We start from the raw sequence: 17,097 nt of genomic DNA, 5'->3' as shown, positions 1-17,097 counted from the left end.
GGCTGGGAAGGAATTTTTCTCTCACCACCAGATTGGGGTAGGCAAGATGTGGGTTTGGTTGTTTTGTTTTGGGGTGGGGAAAGGGTGGCCTTCCCTACTGCAGGTTAGGGGCCTATTAGGTTAGGAAAGGGGCATTAGGCTATACTGTCACAATTCATTATGTAAGCTTGTGGCAAATGTCCTATGCATGTATTCTGCAGGGAATGGACATGGTGATCAGATAAAAAGGACTAGTAAAGGATTTAAAGGAGGTATTCTTTAAAGAATCAGAGAAAGGGGGGTTGGGGCTTCTACAACTGGTATGGAGAGGAGTCAACCCCCACCACTCCTTTATAGCCCCCCTTACCCCATACAAGGGGAGAGCAGCGGGTTGGCTGGGATCAGGATATGAGTAAGGGGGAAGGCTGATGGCAGCCCCAAAAGTATTTGGTAAGAATTATAGAATTACCTGCACTGTAAAATTTTATCTGATGGTTAGTCCCTGATATTTAAGAGTAGAGTTGTGGTCTAATTAAAGCACATCCAGTGCTGGACACTGCCTGGATGGTTCGACATGGCTCATCAGGGTGTGACACTGTGGTGGCCTCAAATGTTTTTGGATGTTTTAAGGTCCTGGACAGTAGCTCAAAAGACACAGTATAGCTGTGTAAAAACTAAAACTATCCTTTGAAAATCAAGAAGGGTAGCAGTGCTATACCACATAAAATAAACTGCTCATTATTTTCTTGAAGTCAAACAATTTAAAAATAATCTAAGATGTTTTTCTCTTTTTCAACAAATAGTACCTTAAAGCCTCCAGTCAGGAAATCATCCCTGTTCAGAAAAGTGCTTAATAATGTGCTTAGTCCCATTGAAGTCAATAACCCCATATCAGTGTTTTCTTACATAGGGACGGATTTAAGCATGTTCTTATGTGCTTTCCTGATTAGGAGCCCAAAAACGTAAGGATTAGTTCTGCACACAGTAACTACTGGATAAGATTTACAAAAGTGCTCAGCATTGGCCTAACTATGCTCCCATTGAAATGAATGCGCGTTTACCATTGACTTTAGTTGGAGCAGAGTCAGTCCCGTGCAGAACATTTAAAAAAAGCATATATTTTTTTTCTCATAAGCAGAGTCACTTTGTAGTACTCTACTTAGAACAAAGTATATGAGCAGTAGTAACAGTTTGCAGGTTTGAGTCCAGAATTCTTACGTTAGGAAAGAACTTACAACTTTAGTCTTTCCCCTCACAGACCATTATTTGAATTTCAAGTGATACTGATTCCACAATAGTGGAAGTAGATTTCATTCCAATGGTTGATTTTACTATCTAACATTTTTGTATTATTTAAATTCAGTTTTTTAGTTCAATTTAAAATTTCTGAGCAAGGTTCAGGGTAATGATTTTTTTTTTATGAATCTTTGATAAAAACATGTTTTGCTTTTCGTATCTTATAGGCATTTATAAATGTTTCACCAGTTACATACTGGCAAGAAATATATGCATGAAAAGAGTCTAATGGCATCTATTATTGTGTCATTAGATACTCTTAATAGGTGTATATTTCTATGACATTGTTTCAACTATTAGAGAATAAATTATAAACAAAATATTGACACCTTTATATATAATGTATTGATAATGATGTAAATACAATATGCACATACTTTGCATAATATGCCCATGTGTTATGTTTATATATACCACATCCACATAACCAAAAACAAATATGCATGCACTGTATTCTTGTATGCTAATAGAACATTGATATGCCACTATATATAAATGTGGACTTAAAAATAGTATAATATATGGTGGACTTAAAAATTGAAAATATTTTTAAATAATTCAGTGTATTAGGTTGCAAATTTTAACAGAGTTTTCAAAATGTAATTAAAACCCCCAAAACTTTTATAAAAAGTTTAAGCTTGGTCAGTTTTGTCACTGATTCAGCATGAATGTTTTTAATTTAACAATGAGGTTAATATGTCTCCCTGCATATGGCAATGATTTGAATACCTTAACAAAAATCACAAGCATAGCAAAACGTTTTCACATGCAAGTAACTATTAGGATCATAAATTTAGCATCTGTCAAATTATTCCAGCCATGGTGTACTGAAGTTTTAATATTAATCTGAAATCTGCAGTATATGCAGTAACTACATTAGCTGCATGGATGCACATGTGTGTATTATATATTTCCACATGCTGAGAACATCTTCATTTCACCTTCCATGCTTAGTCTCCATCCAAAGGTGAACATTTTTGCTAATTTTAAGTAAAAGCCCTTCCACAGTTTTTCTGTTATGTCCATGTACAAGAAAACCAACACCTTTCTCTCTCTAAAATGTTGCCATATTTCTTTTCAACATGGATAGCTCAAAAACGGCAGAATTTGAAATTTGACGTGGAAACACTTCTCATTGAAGAGTAGCATATATCCATGACTAAGTTAAAACAAGACTGGTTGAAAAATGAACAGAATTGTGAATGTTTGAAAATGTCATATTCAGCATTTGAAGAACAGATTTTTAGTCACGGCGAAATTCTGATAACAAGCATATACCCTGAGTGTCAGTCATATGCGAGTGGCCCTGGAGGAGCAGACTCCTTGTCTGTCTCTGGGTATCTGGACTGCAACTTCAGCGTGGCCAATAAAGCAAAATTTGGGCTGGAGTAGTAACGTGGCCACAGCTCCTCCCTGATATATGTGTATATGGCAGTGGAATTATGTAGTAGATGGACCAACTGGACAATGGCTTGTACCGAGCAGGTCTTTCCTCTTGCCTTTTGTCATAAATCTAAGAATCTGCAGTTAGAGATACAGTGGCCCTTTTTGAATTCTTTGAAAGATGTTCATGCTTCAGTTGTATTTTATTAGTGGGGCTGGGCAGAAAACAAGAAATCTGTTTAGCAGAAAAATACAAAATTTTGTTTCTGATACAAACAAAACCAAGAATTATAAATGTTTCATGAAAAAATGAGAGAGAGCGCCCCAGAATAGCCAAGTGGTGAGGGAACTCACCTGGAATGTGGAGACCCAGATTAAAGTCTTTGCTCCAAACCAGACAGAACAGGGATTTGAATCTGGGTCTCCCACATCTAACACGAGGGCCCTATCCACTGGGCTGTTGGCTATTTCTGCAGTACAGTGGTCTGTGTCTCTCATTTTTTCCATCCTCGACCTGAGAAGCCTTTCCTGATAAAAGTGTTGTTGAGACCAATACTTCTCTGCAAAAAGTTTAGGTTTCAACAAATTGTCATGTTCTATTTAAAAAAAAATGTTTTGGTGAAATATTCCTGACCAACTCTAGTTATTAGTAATTCAGTTATGACTGGTGTTATGCTACTACATGCTCTCGTAAGGAAACTAGGAGACATCAGTCAACCAGGTTTCTGAGTGGAATATTTTTTATCCTGTTTTTCTTATTTCATTTTCCCCTACCCCTTTCTCTTTCCTTTTTCTTCCTTCAATAAGGATGATAATATGGAACATAGGCATGAAGGCAGTATGGCTGATGGAAATGAGTATCTAGAAATGCAAATTACCACATCTGAAGTGGAAGAAAACCTTTAAAGAGCTTAATGCACTCAAATCATGGGGACCGGATAACTTCCGTCCCAGATACTGAAAGACTAGCACAAGAGATTGCTAGTCTGGTAGCAAGTATTTTTAATAAAACTATCTGTTTGGGGGTACTACAATGTGACTGGAGAATAACTAACATTGTACCTATATTTAACAAAGGCAGAAAAAGTGATCTGAACAATTACAGACCTGTTAGTCTGACTTCAGAAGTAGGCTTGGCTTTAGAACAAATTGTGAAGGAAAGACTAAAATTAAATTCATAGAGGTGAATGGTAAAGGAGATGTGACACAACGTGGGTTTACTAAAGGTAGAACCCAGTTTCCATCTTTGAGAAAATAACTGAATTTTTTATATAAGTGAAGTGCAGTAGATCTAATTTACTTGGACATCAGCAAAGCATTTGATATGGTGCCACATGGGAAATTATTTGTTAAATTAGGAAAGCTGGGGATCAGTACAAGAACTGTAAGATGGATAAGGAACTGGCTAAAGGGGAGAAGACAATGAGTTGTGCTGAAAGGCGAATTATTGGACTGGAGGGAGGCTACTAGTGGAGTTCCTCAACGATCAGTCTTGGGAACAATCTTATTAAATATTTTTATTAATGAAAAGTTTGCTGATAATGCAAAGTTGGGAAGCATTGTTAGTACAGAGGAGGTCCAGAATATTATACAGGAAGAGCTAGATGGCCTTGCAGATGGGAGTGAAAGAAATGAGATGAAATTCGGTAGTACAAAGTGCAAGGTTAAGCACTTAGGGTCTAATAATAAGAATTTCTGCTACAAGCTAGGGGCTTACCAGTTGGAAGTGGCAGAGGAGGAGAGAGACTTGTGTGTATGGGTCGATCATAGGATGACTATGATATGTTATGCAGCCATGAAAAAGGCAAATGTGATCCTAGGGTGTATCAGGCAAGGAATTTCTAACAGAGGTAGTGAAGTATTAATGCCATTGTACAAGACACTTGTAAGACATCATTTGCAATACTATGTTCAACCCTGGTCACCCATTTTCAAGAAGGATGATTTTAAACTGGAACAGATGCAGAAAAGAACTAGTAGGAAGACCTTCCATCCCTTGATCAATCTTATGAGGGGAGACTGGATGAGCTTAGCTTGTTTAGTCTATCAAAAAGAAGGCTGAGAGGGGATATGATTGCTCTCCATAAATACAATAGGAGGGGAGGAAAATACCATAGGGGTGAAGTGCTATTTAAGTTAAAGGACAATGTTGGTGCAAGAACAAATGGATATAAATTGGCCATGAACAAATTCAGGGTGGAAATTAGAAGACAGTTTCTAACCATCAGTGGGGTGAAGTTCTGGAACTGCCTCCCCAATAGGAGTTCTGGGAACAAACAACGTAATTAGTTTTAAGAGTAAACTGGACAGATTTATTACTGCAACTGTATGACAGGGTTGGTTGTGATGGTAAGGGGCAGAGCTCAACAGTTCTGGGGCTTACTTCCAGTTTAAGTTTTATGTTTCCTAAAAGATCATTCTTCAGGGTTTCAGCTGGCCACCTGCAGGTGTCGGGAAAGGATTCCCTGCTCTGGTGTCTTCGGGGTTTTTTTTTTTTTTTTAAATCTCTTTCCTCTGAAGCATCAGGGATAGCCACAGCTGGAGATGAGGCATTAGACAAGGAGGCCAGCTTCTAAGGTGACACTGAGCATTCTCTCTCTCAGGTGTTTGGACAGCTGATTCTTGCTCATATGCTCAGGGTCTAACTGATCACCATATGTGGAGGCGGGAAGGAATTTCCACCAAGTTCAGATTGGAAGTAACTTTGTTGAGTTTTTGCCTTTTTCTACAGTGTGTGGGTGTTGGATACTTGCCAGGATTATGTGGGTATATCTCATTTAATCATTTCCCTGCCATTGTGAGGGCCTTGGGCACCGGTGTGTCTTGGTCTCTCCTATTCTCGTCTGTGGTACATGATAGTCTGATCTCCTGTGGGCTGTAATACTTTGGTCTAAAATTGGTTGTTGGGTGTAGTGTGTGGGTGGTGCTCGTGGCCTGTGATATACAGGAGATGATCTGGTTGACCTTTCGACCTCAAACTCTTTCTGAAATTTAGAAAACTACATTCATGTTTTGACTGGATTGGGCAAGGCCATTGATTGCATTCCTTCCTAGTGCCATAAAAGCCTCAATTTTCTGAACTACGGGCACTTGGGAAGGCACAGGCCTTTTGCTCCTGAGGGGTTTGTATGATTAAGGTCAACGACAAAACAGCAATGTTATGTCATGAAGGGAGACAGTATGAAGAACCATCAAACAATCTTGCTTAAGCAAACTCCTCACTGATATTCTATTCAGTATCTATTCTAGTGTATGTTTGATGACTAGTTTACCTTAGGAAGCTGAGAAGAGTCTCTGTTCATTTCAGGGTCCCTCTGCACAAAAAAGTAGCAAATGTGAGCTGCTTTCTATTTGGGCTTTTAATCTCAAATGTGAACTCCTATTGGCTGGTTTGCTTGAAGGAAGAGGATCAATACAAGCAGACAATGCAGGGGGAAAAGGGTCAGTAGTGGCAACTCAACATACAAAAGTTTGTAGATTGTTTTAAACATTAAGAGTGAAATTCTGGCCCCACTGAAGTAAATAGCAAAACTATCATTGACTTCATTAGGACCAGAATTTAACTTTGAGTTGTGGAAACAAGCAGTGCTTGCTCAGTAGGGTATGTAGGACATTAATAGAATGAACTGAGTTCTCTGCTTTAAAATCATAGGAAACTTTGAAATTACCAGTCTGGCTCAGACCTGAAATCAGTTTTGTGTGGTATCTCGACTTTTACAGAAGCCAGTACTGGACACTTCAGAGGAAGGTGCACGAAACTACACAAGAGGCAGATGTGGAAAAATCCATCCACATAAGTCTTTTTCATACCTAATAGTTAAACCAGTCTCTAAGGCTTGAAGCATAGGGCTTTATATCCCTTCCAAAAAATGTTCTTAGCATTAACTGTTAGTACTGTGAATCTTCTTGTCATATAGATACATGTCTAATACCGCTTTGAATAATCTTGTTAAATTCTTGGCTTCAACAACATCCTGTGGCAATGAGTTCTACAGTTTAATTATGCACTGTGTGAAAATTTATTTCTTTTTATCAGTTTTGAATTTGCTGCCTTTTGATTTAATTAGAAGACTCCTTGTATTATGAAACAACTCTTTTCCATATCATACTTTTACTTTGTCTGCTCTTACTTGTCTTTTTTCAAAGGTAAATAATCCCAGTCCTTTCAATTTCTCTTCATATGAAAAGATGAGAATCCACCAAGAGAGGAAGAGAATGAGGAAGTTTTTACACTTGTTTCTATCTGGAAACAGCAATTGGTTGTTCAGTTTGAGTAGTACAGTATTTAATTCATTATTTTAGTGGCATTATCTTAGTGTCTTCAATTTGTTATATAATCATACTGAAATTGCTGAAGAAGGGAGCAATTGTGACTATTCTTCAAATAAACAGGTGTGTCATCTGTTTGAGAATGGAAATCAAAACTTTGTCTTTGGATTGCTTCATCCAAAGGAACCATGTAAATGCTGAATTGCCTTAGAAGACACCAGAGGAGACTGGGAAGGGAGTAGAATTAAAGCTAGCAAGAGGACGAAATTGCAAATGGACAAACAAATAAAATTGAAAACAAGAAAGTATAATTTGCATAAAATGAACATAAAATTCCAAACAATTCCCCCTAGTTGCACAGTCAATGTTCTGCAGTACAGGAGTTGAGATGTTCTATCAACGTAAGGAATAGATCATTTACACTCTTAACTAATGCTGACTGTTATCTTTTCTGAGGAAGGCAGCATGATAATTGTTGGCTGCAGCCCATTCAACCACTTTAGCAAGGACAAATTAAACCTCTGACAATGAAGTAAAGTACATCAGGATGCACTGCCTTAAGTTCAAAACATTTGGGTTTCAGTGGGACTGGAACTATGCCAGTACTAGGAAACAAATAGCTTGCATAATAAATAGGATGAGCTTATGGGCATACTGATTTAGAACATCAATGGGCCAAGACTCAAGAGTACACATTTACATTCTTGACTCATTCCCTGATCTTGCTCTGTAGGACAGTATTACAATCTGAAAACCTAGGTCAGAGCATGGCTTTGCCCATAAATGTTCTCAGAACAATACTGATCCATTTCAGAATAATCCAAACATTGAGATCCAGTAGTTCTTAGTGTAGAATCTACATTAAATAAATTAAAAATAATCTAATCTATTATGGCTATCCTTGATCAATGTGCACTCTTAACCTACATGGGTGGTGAGCAAAAGGCAACCACAGTCATATGTGTTGCCATGTGTATGAGGCCAACAGCCAGAGCCAAAGTAGAAAGTAGAAAACAATGAACAAATGAGCCACTGCGTTCAAGACATGGAAAAAAATATTTACCATGAATTAGCAAAAAAACCTTAAGGAGTCAACAAGGTTAAAACAACTCTGCAAGACCAAAATGCCTACAAACCACAAAACAGATGCTGGCATTACTGTAAAGTGCAGCTGTTCCATGTGCAGAGCATCGGTTTGTGTAGTGAATGTGTTTTTTGTAGCTTGGATTCTCATATACAACTTCCCACCACAAATATGGGAGGCACAAGTGCACCTACCCATAACATTCCATTGAAGCAACTCTGTGAAAGAAGCTTTTGGCCTTACTATCTCTGATATAAACAACCAGAAAAGTTGATAGGAACTACTTATGTCTCACCTTCACTAGACATCAGCTCAATATACTCCTCTACTTAAGAGAAGTGTTTCTTTGGCCTTTGGCCTACCATGTAGGAAACATTTTTCCACGCCACCACAAGTTAAGTTTGCGCATGAATAAAAATAATTACATGTAATTCACTCTGCCTCATACTGAGTAGTTGTTAATGCTTGCATCCTTACGCACAAATGGCCAGGATAAAAAAGAACAGTCCCCAGGAGGAATATATAAATGTATGAGGAGACATGTACCAAATTGTAGTCTCCAACATGATGATGAGGTGTTTAGCAACCAGTATCATTACCATTACCTGTTTTACAATAGCACCAGTAGAGATCAGTGCTCCATTGTGTTGAGAATTGCACAGACACAGGATGAAAAAAGGGCATGCAAATAATAAGCAGAATGATTAGAGTAGTGGATGATAAAGGATAGGTTGGTTCCTTTTTGTTGTGTGCTTCTGAGGGTAGGGGTGGGAGTTTTGTTTTGTTTTTTTTAATATTTTACAGATTGGGGATAAAGGGGGGATGCATGAAGGGATGACTTAATAGGCTTAAGGAAGCAGGAAAGACAAAGGAATAGGAAGAGTGAAATTGAAGGGGCAGAGATGAGGATAGGGAAAGAGCAGAATGGGGAAGGAAGAAGGCAGCTGAGGGACTGTGAAGGATGTGGTGGAGGCAGTCAAAACAAGCAGTCAATCAGCAAACAGAATATGTCCAAACCTTAAGTGAAGGCAGCAGAGTGTGAGGATGTCTCCTATGTCCTGGAAGCTATGAAGAGGTGCTTGGTTACCTGCTCCTGTTGGGGTAGCCTCTAATTTCTAGGACTGGCTCTGCCCCTGTTTTCCCTTCCCAAAGCTCATGTGGAAGAGGGGCTTGCATGTGACCTAATGCCTCTGGAAGAACCCCTAAAATCCTAATGACGTTTGAGCCCAAAGGAAGTAGGGGTTAGAACATGTTTCCTCCTTTTTCCTGCTAGAAGGCAGAGATTACTTGTTGTCAGTAAAAGGTGCTCTTATTAGTTTTTCTGTGCTCCATATTCTGCTCATCATTTTTTTTTATCTTGGACTTACACATTCTGGCACATTTTAATGCATTGTGCAGGATTAGTTCTTTTATTTCTCTGATCAGCTTAGCAGCCAAGATGCCGAGAATATGACTCTTTCCTGACACTTTTCTACTTTTGGAGGATGAGAATGTGACACCAACCGTTCCTTGCTGTTTCTAAGAACTGCCAGCTCAACCGTCAGAGCAGTCTGATTTTTGGCATCCAGCCAGACCTAACCTACTTTGAAACACCTTTCCCACTAGCTTTCCTTCTGACATCTCCTTAGCTCCAAGAAGCCTATGTGACCAATAGTCTTTTATTGGCCACCAGTGTATGCAAAGTGGGTGTCCTCTTACAAGAATGCCCAGGGAGCAATGGGAAAAGATTCTTAAGTGTAGATTTTTCACTGTGGAAACCCTATGCATATGGCTCCATTACCAAACACTCCAACATCATCTGGTGTTTTTGCAAATAGCTCTCTCCTCCTAATGTCTCTGTGGATGCTGCCTTCCCACTAAAGAATGAAAGCCCCACTCACAAGTACCATTGTTTCTATAGCCTTTACCGCAGGAGGGTTTTGGCATCAGAAACATTTTTCAGCAGAGCAGCTACCATGGATTTTTCCCTCACTTATTCCTCTAGATTAGCATATGTGCATGTTACGAGAAAACATTTTCAGGTAAAGAATGAAACCTGTATCACAATGGCTTTGAACCTGCTTGCTCCCCTTTTAAAACTGCCTTCAAATGCTGGAAAGAAAGGGAAAGAAATAGAGGAGGTATAGTTCCTCAGGAAAGGTGGACAAAGACAAAATTCACCATTGGATCTATTTCTTACGCATTGTAAGCACTTTCCCTTTAAAATTTATGTTGTTTTTAACACCTCTAAAGCGTATTTTAAAAAAATCGAAATGTTTCATAACGGCAGAATTTTCTTCCATTTCTACATATGAAAACATCTTTGTTTTTTTTAACCTTCTGCACATGATATATCACATTTGATCCGTATATCAAAATCCCCAATTATGAAAGCAGCAAGTATGCTGATTTTTATGAAGACAAACTGGGATTGTAGAGAACTTGTACATAAAACATCTAGTGAGCACCGCCCTTAAGTAAGTTGTGTTGGATGTCAAATTGATAAAGATGGGACAGGAAAGACTTGGATGGTGAATAAGTGAAATAAAAATGAAACTGTTTTTAACTGCAGTTAATTTGTGTTTCTAATTAATTAATTTGGAAATGCATGTTTACGAGTTCAAATGACCTTTAAGATCAAGGCCAAGAAAAAAAACCCTCTATTTTTTTGTTAACATGACCGAGTTTAAATGTAGTTTATGCTATTTGCTCTTTTATTCTGAGGATCTAATAAGTTAATGTTTGTGCTTTTTGAAGCATTAATAGCAATCAAGAAAGTACAAATTAAAAGAGGTTCCATTGTATATACTTTTGGAAATGTTTCACATAGACTTTACTGATGTTAACTTGTGCATGTTTGCATTATGTGAGACAGCACAATAAATACATTCATTAACTGGCTAATTAAATGTGAAGAGTCTTTCTAGAAGACTATATTAGTATTTATATGCTGAAAATAGTTGCATACTTTAATGCAACTGATTTGTAGATCAGTTTTAAGAAGCACCACCTTCTTTGAAACAACTGTATATAGATATAGTATTATTTTGAGTATCATTTTAGTGGTTATTTTTTATTAATTGTATGCATCTTTAGAGTCCATTTTTAAGTAGAGCAATTTGTGAGATTGTCTTTTTCAAACAGAATGGAGTGGAATATAAATTAACATAAATAAAAAGTATTCATCTAAAAGATGTTCCAGATAGAACTCTTTTCCTTTCTTGTTATTGAATTAAATTCAATTTTATCATATTACTGTTCACAGAGTTTAGAATTTTAATTTATATTCCGAACTGGCTTCAGCAAAACAATTGAAGGTTTGTACCAGCAGGTATCATACAGAGCTAACGTTAGTGAACTCTGTAAATTCACACAGAGATTTTAAAAAAATCAACATTTTACACAAAGTAAAATAAATTACTTGTACTTACCTGGAATATACTATATATACATTTTAAATAAATTTCTAATTGCTTCTATTTTTCTTACACTTCCTAAGCAGTATTCAAATGGCAACAGAAAACAACTGACACATCAGACGTATTCCAGCTGATCCTCATATCCACTATTTCTTTTCTTCTCTAAATATAACCCTTCACCTTTGCTTCTTCCTTTGATTCAATGGCACTGGAGTCTGGATTTCATGACATGACAGACAAGTGAAAAATGTACTATCATTTATTGTAGGAGCTAGTGCAAAGGGACAAAAAAGATTAGAGTCTAAATTTGTCTAGCTTCAGTTTCCCACCATTAGATGTTGTTATGCCATTGCCTTTTTAGATTAAAGAGTTTTGCTATCAGAATTTCTCTTCCAGTTTAGGTACCATGATTAAGTTACCTCTTAATCTGCTCTTTGATAAACTGAATAGAATGAGCTACTTAAATCTCTCCTATAAGGATGAATTTTCACACCTTGAATCATTGGTGTTGCTATTTTCTGAACTCTTCCAGTTTTTCAACATTCTTTTAAAAGTGTGGACACCAGAACTGGACAAAGTATTCCAGTAATGGTCTCACTAAGAAGTAACACCACCTTCCTGCCTCTATTCAATATTTCCCAACCATCATAGTCTCAATCTTGGTCACAGTATTGTACTGGGAGCTGATGTTCAGTTACTTATCCCCCACAACTCCAAGTCTTCTATGGAGTACTGCTTTCAGTCTCCCATCCATCAAGTGTGCCCTATATTCTTTTTGACTAGATGTGGGACCTTGAATTTGTCAGTAGTAAAACACATGTTCAAGGGAGCCCAGCCACAAGCAATCCAAATTGCTCTGTAAAAATGACTTCCCTAATCGTTAGAGAGACAAGTTGGGTGGGGTAATCTTTTATTTGACCAACTTGTGCTGATGAGAGAGAAGTTTTTGAGCTTACACAGAGCTCTTTCTCAGGTGTACCTCACCCACCTTCTCTCTCTAATATTCTGGGACCAACGTGGCTACAACAACACTTCCTTAATCATTATTTACCACTCCATCAACTTTTGTGTCACTTGCAAACTTTCCCAGCAATGATATCCTATTTTTTCCCAGATCATTGATAAAGATATTGAATATCATTGCACCAAGAACTCTTTTCTACAGGACACCATTAGAAACATCCTCAATGGATGATGATTATGATGGTTTACAGTTACTTCTTGAGATCTCTGTTAACCAATTCTTAATTTATTTAGTATGTGTTTTTGTATAGTACTATTTTTTAAATCAGATTATGTAGTACCAAGCCAAATGGTTTATAAAAGTCTAAATAAATGTTAATATAGTTACCTACTTGTACTCTCAGGAAAAAATCAAATTTGTTTGACAAGATATATTTTCCATAAAACCCTATTGATTAGCATTAATTACGCTACTGTCCTTAAATTCTTTACTGATTGCATCACATGTCAGCCTTTCTGTGGTTTTATCAGGATCAATTGGGTAAGCAACCTAAGAGGCTAATTGACCTATATTGATAGTTTCGTTATCATGAGTGTTTTGTCAGGGATTTCTGTGTGCAGATGTTACTTTAGTATGGAAATTCAGTTGAGCGCATTTGGCAGATTTGCTGTTCTTGTGGTAAATTGAGAAATAGCTTTGTTAAGAATACATATTAAGAAAGAGGCATTGTGTTGTGGTGAGGATTATTCACTCCATAGTACTGCTCCACAAAAGTAAAAAATTAAAACAAGTTTATGCAAGGCCCTCTTGGTTAAAGTAAACCAATTACATGCATTTTAATAATGTTTGCTTACCTAATTAATTCCAAGTTAAATTTCTACATGGTTGGGGAACTGGCAGTCTCCAAAAATCAACAGAGGTGCTTTTGCTGACATTCTCCAGATATTCTTTTTGGGGGATTGGAGGCAGTACGTTTTCAGTCAAATGTCCTCAAATTGTGGAACTCGCTTTCTCTGATGCTTTACCAGAGCCCATATTTACTACTATTCAGAGTATAATGCAAGACATCTCTTTGGCTAAGCATATGATAGATTATGGAAGCTCATAGGTTTAGTTATGATTGACTGAGGCAGTATGGGGAGGGGAACTATGGTGTCTTTTATGGTCAGTTTAAATGTATGAGATGCTCCATTTGATCCAAGAAATGCATTGGGCACCAACAATGGCAGTGGGGTATAAAAATATCAGTTAATAAACAAAAGTGCACCAAAGTAGGAAGTTATTCAGTTTAAAATTTCCTTATTTGACATTTTATCTATGGATTTCTCCACTTCTGCTTGGGTTGTAATACTTACACAGTTTAATTACAATTTCTAGATGGAACAAGTTAATGACCAAGTGTTGTGTTGGTATGCAACAATTGATTGATAAAATGGTTGTGAAATTTGAGCCACTCAAGGCTAATCAGAAAGAAACTACTTACTAGCTAGCTACTTTGGAAATGATACGAAGAAGATAAGGATGAGATTAAAACTGAATTTACGAAGAAAATCAAGACTAAAATTGAGAACTGAGTTGGTTGAAAATAAGATAATGTGAAACTGAGTATATTAATGAGAATCCAGGGACAAAATTAGTTAGATCCATTGATCTGGAAAGTTCTGGAAGATGCTTATCTGAGATACTGACCTTTTGGAACTTAATTATGGTTATTACTGCCCTATAAATACCTAAGACAGACAGCTTTAAGGCTGCAGTTTGTTTTAGTTGTCCCACCAAGAGTGAAGCTCCGTAGGAATGTCTCTAGGAATGATTTGAATCTGATCCAGCAAGCTGCTGAGCCTCTCTGATTGTTGCTGAAAACTGCTCCACTCCAGTCAATTGGAGTGAAAGATTCTTGGTACTTTTCAGGAGGCACTCAAGCTCTTGCAGGATCAGGTCCTTGAAAAGTGTTTTTTGTGATCAAAATAAGATTATAAAGGCTGCCATTAATTTAATGACTCCAACATTAAACTGTATCCCCTTTACTTCCTTGATGACTTGCCCCCACAAGTATCATGTAATGCATCATGCCAAGAAGCTTTTCATACAGAACTGCTTTATTCAGTTGCTAACATACATCTTTCCAATTCCATGAGTTCAATTCTAGCTTCTCTTTGTCAAACTTAAAATGACAAGATCTCTTTCAGAGAGCCAGTTGCTGAGCTTATTATGGACAACACATCTATATTAGCCAAAAGATGATGATAGTTTGATGGAGAAATTAAATGTTGACTAAGATAACTTGAACTCAAATATGTACTCCTTTTTCCAGTTGGCTAAGGACAGTTTTTGCTGGCCAGATCTATGCAGAACATTTTTTCAAAGACTGAGACAGAAGAACTTTGCATCTAGTTTCTCCTGTTCCTGATGTCATAATAATCTGCATATGCTTTCAGAGTCACATATGCTTACCTTTGTGACAAAAGTAAAGTTTTAATATTTTTTACACCGGTTAGCCTTGTAGTTCCTACACAGCTATAAAAGAGTGAGATAGATTCCATTCTTTTATTCTGCATCATCAATCGACGCATTTAAAGTTCTATTCTATTACACCTCTACAGCACCATGTCATAGCTGAGTTGCACAGGTATCATCAAGGGTAGAATTTGGCCTCTTGGGTACACATTACTAGGGGTGATGCAGGAGAAGAAAAGAGTCTGGTCTGAGTTTCCAGGTTGGTATTTAGAAAAAGCAAACTTTTTTTCACTCAGAAGCTTAGTACATTCATTTGGAAATCATTGAGAGACAAACAGAATCCTGCAATGCCATTTTTACTATTACTATTCAGAGTGATTTTAGGAAGTGTCTACACATAGGCCAGTACTCACATAAAGCTTAATTCTCCCTCCTTTCAGAATTAAGGAGTGGGGATTTCAGGGAGACTGCTCTCATCAGTAAAGCTTTGACGAATGTGTCCCTTTCTTGGTGAAGGAGGAATGCTTTAGAGAAAATACTCCATCTTCCTATGTAACCATTTTGGCTTCCATGTGCACTGAAGATTTGTTAAATATGGTATGTGAGGCAGTCTTGTAAAATAAAAGATAATTTTAAGGAAGTATTTTGGACACGGACCCATTGTGTATTAACATGACCTTTATATTTTATTAGTTTTGATTACTATATCTAATTTGCAGTTTTGCTTTGTGGCATATTGCTTGACTTTGAGTTAATATTAAGTTTAGTGCACAGCCACAGATACTATATGAGTGCTTTCTCAAATTCCTAACCTATGTATTATTCTACCCACTTTCTACTTAGGAAAACTGAGGCACACGGTGGCTAAGCAACTTCCCCGAAGTCACAGAGTGAATCATTGGTATAGTTACCAATTGATCCAGGAAGTTCTGACTCCCAGTCCCTTGCTCTATCCACTAGACAAAATTCCTTGAAGACATAGGTCTGTTTGGAGCACTGACACTTCCAGCCTCAATCTTTTTGGTACTTAATTTGTTAACTAAACACCACATGTGTGACACTTCTCATTTAACTACACTGAAAAACCATGGTACTATTCTAGTTCAGAGAACTGTTTTGTGAATAACAGTATATGGTATCAGCCACTTTAAGAAAAATGTGCCTCTCCTGAGCATTTCAGTAAATTAGTAAATTTCTAATTAAACTCATTAGGAATTCTTTACTTTTACTGGTCTCCATTGTACACTTCATACAAATATTTTCTTGGTCAAACTCTTTTATAGTACTTAGTCATTTTTCTTTTTGCTGGAAACTACATTTCACTCCAATAAAACATTGTCCCTAAAGCTAAACATATGGTAATAATAAGGAATAATATTGTTATTCAGGATTAATGTTCTTCCATAAATCCCATGTTTTATACTGATTATGACATAGGATTGGATGTGATGGTGCTCTTTTGCTTTAATTATTATGTTAATAACATAACTAGCATTAAAATACAATAAGAGGAAGACAGAATTCAGAACCACATTTACGGAAGTAATTGTTACCAAACAATAAGCAAATTTTAACAGTTTATAGCCAAGCCTTGTACAACAAATATCATCTCTGAGACTCAAGTCAAGGATATCCCTAATCTTCATCTTCTTCAATAATATTCATAGTCACAAGGAATCATTTATTTTTGATTTATTCCAAAAGTAAGTTCACAGACCCAAGGAAAGAAAAGGCTATATCCCTAAATTCTAGCTTTTGATATATTGGAAACAAAATGACTGCCTCAATGCTTTCATCCATGAAGGTTTACGTTAGAAGAACAAGTCTCCCCTTGGGTGTGTCTTAAGGTTTAGATTTGAGGAAAAAAATTCTTTAGAGTTGATTTTTTTTCTATTACTTTTAGGGGAGTCTTTTTGCTTTACTCCTCTTTGATCCTTCCATAAAATTACACACCCCTTTTTCTCTAGCAGAGACCTGCTTGACTTTGGCTGCTCTTTCCAATTTTCCTTGCTCTTTTAATATATTTATACATTTTTCTGAATACCAAATACTGTAAAAAGTCTTGAACATGCACTCTGTTGTGTAGGTTTGAGTAGCAGCCGTGTTAGTCTATATTCGCAAAAAGAAAAGGAGTACTAGTGGCAACTTAGAAACTAACCAATTTATTTGAGCATAAGTTTTCGTGAGCTACAGCTCACTTCATCGAATGCGTTCAGTGGAAAATACAGTGAGGAGATTTATATACACACAGAACATGAAAAAACGGG

The 17,097-nt window shown here is 37.0% G+C and overlaps 2 protein-coding genes across 4 annotated transcripts in view; one reads left to right on the top strand and one right to left on the bottom strand.

Annotated features, from left to right (window-relative positions):
* The window catches only part of FAM227B (family with sequence similarity 227 member B), a 211,675-nt gene that overhangs the window by 50,446 nt on the left and 144,132 nt on the right, over positions 1 to 17,097 (top strand). The window lies entirely within an intron of this gene.
* Positions 1 to 17,097, bottom strand: part of FGF7 (fibroblast growth factor 7) — a 107,410-nt gene that overhangs the window by 6,271 nt on the left and 84,042 nt on the right. The gene's annotated exons all lie outside the window — the stretch shown is intronic.

The sequence above is a fragment of the Lepidochelys kempii genome, chromosome 10, assembly GCF_965140285.1.
Source record: "Lepidochelys kempii isolate rLepKem1 chromosome 10, rLepKem1.hap1, whole genome shotgun sequence".
NCBI lineage: Eukaryota > Metazoa > Chordata > Testudines > Cheloniidae > Lepidochelys > Lepidochelys kempii.
Note: the sequence above shows the minus strand (reverse complement) of the source record. Positions and strands in the feature narration are given on the sequence as shown.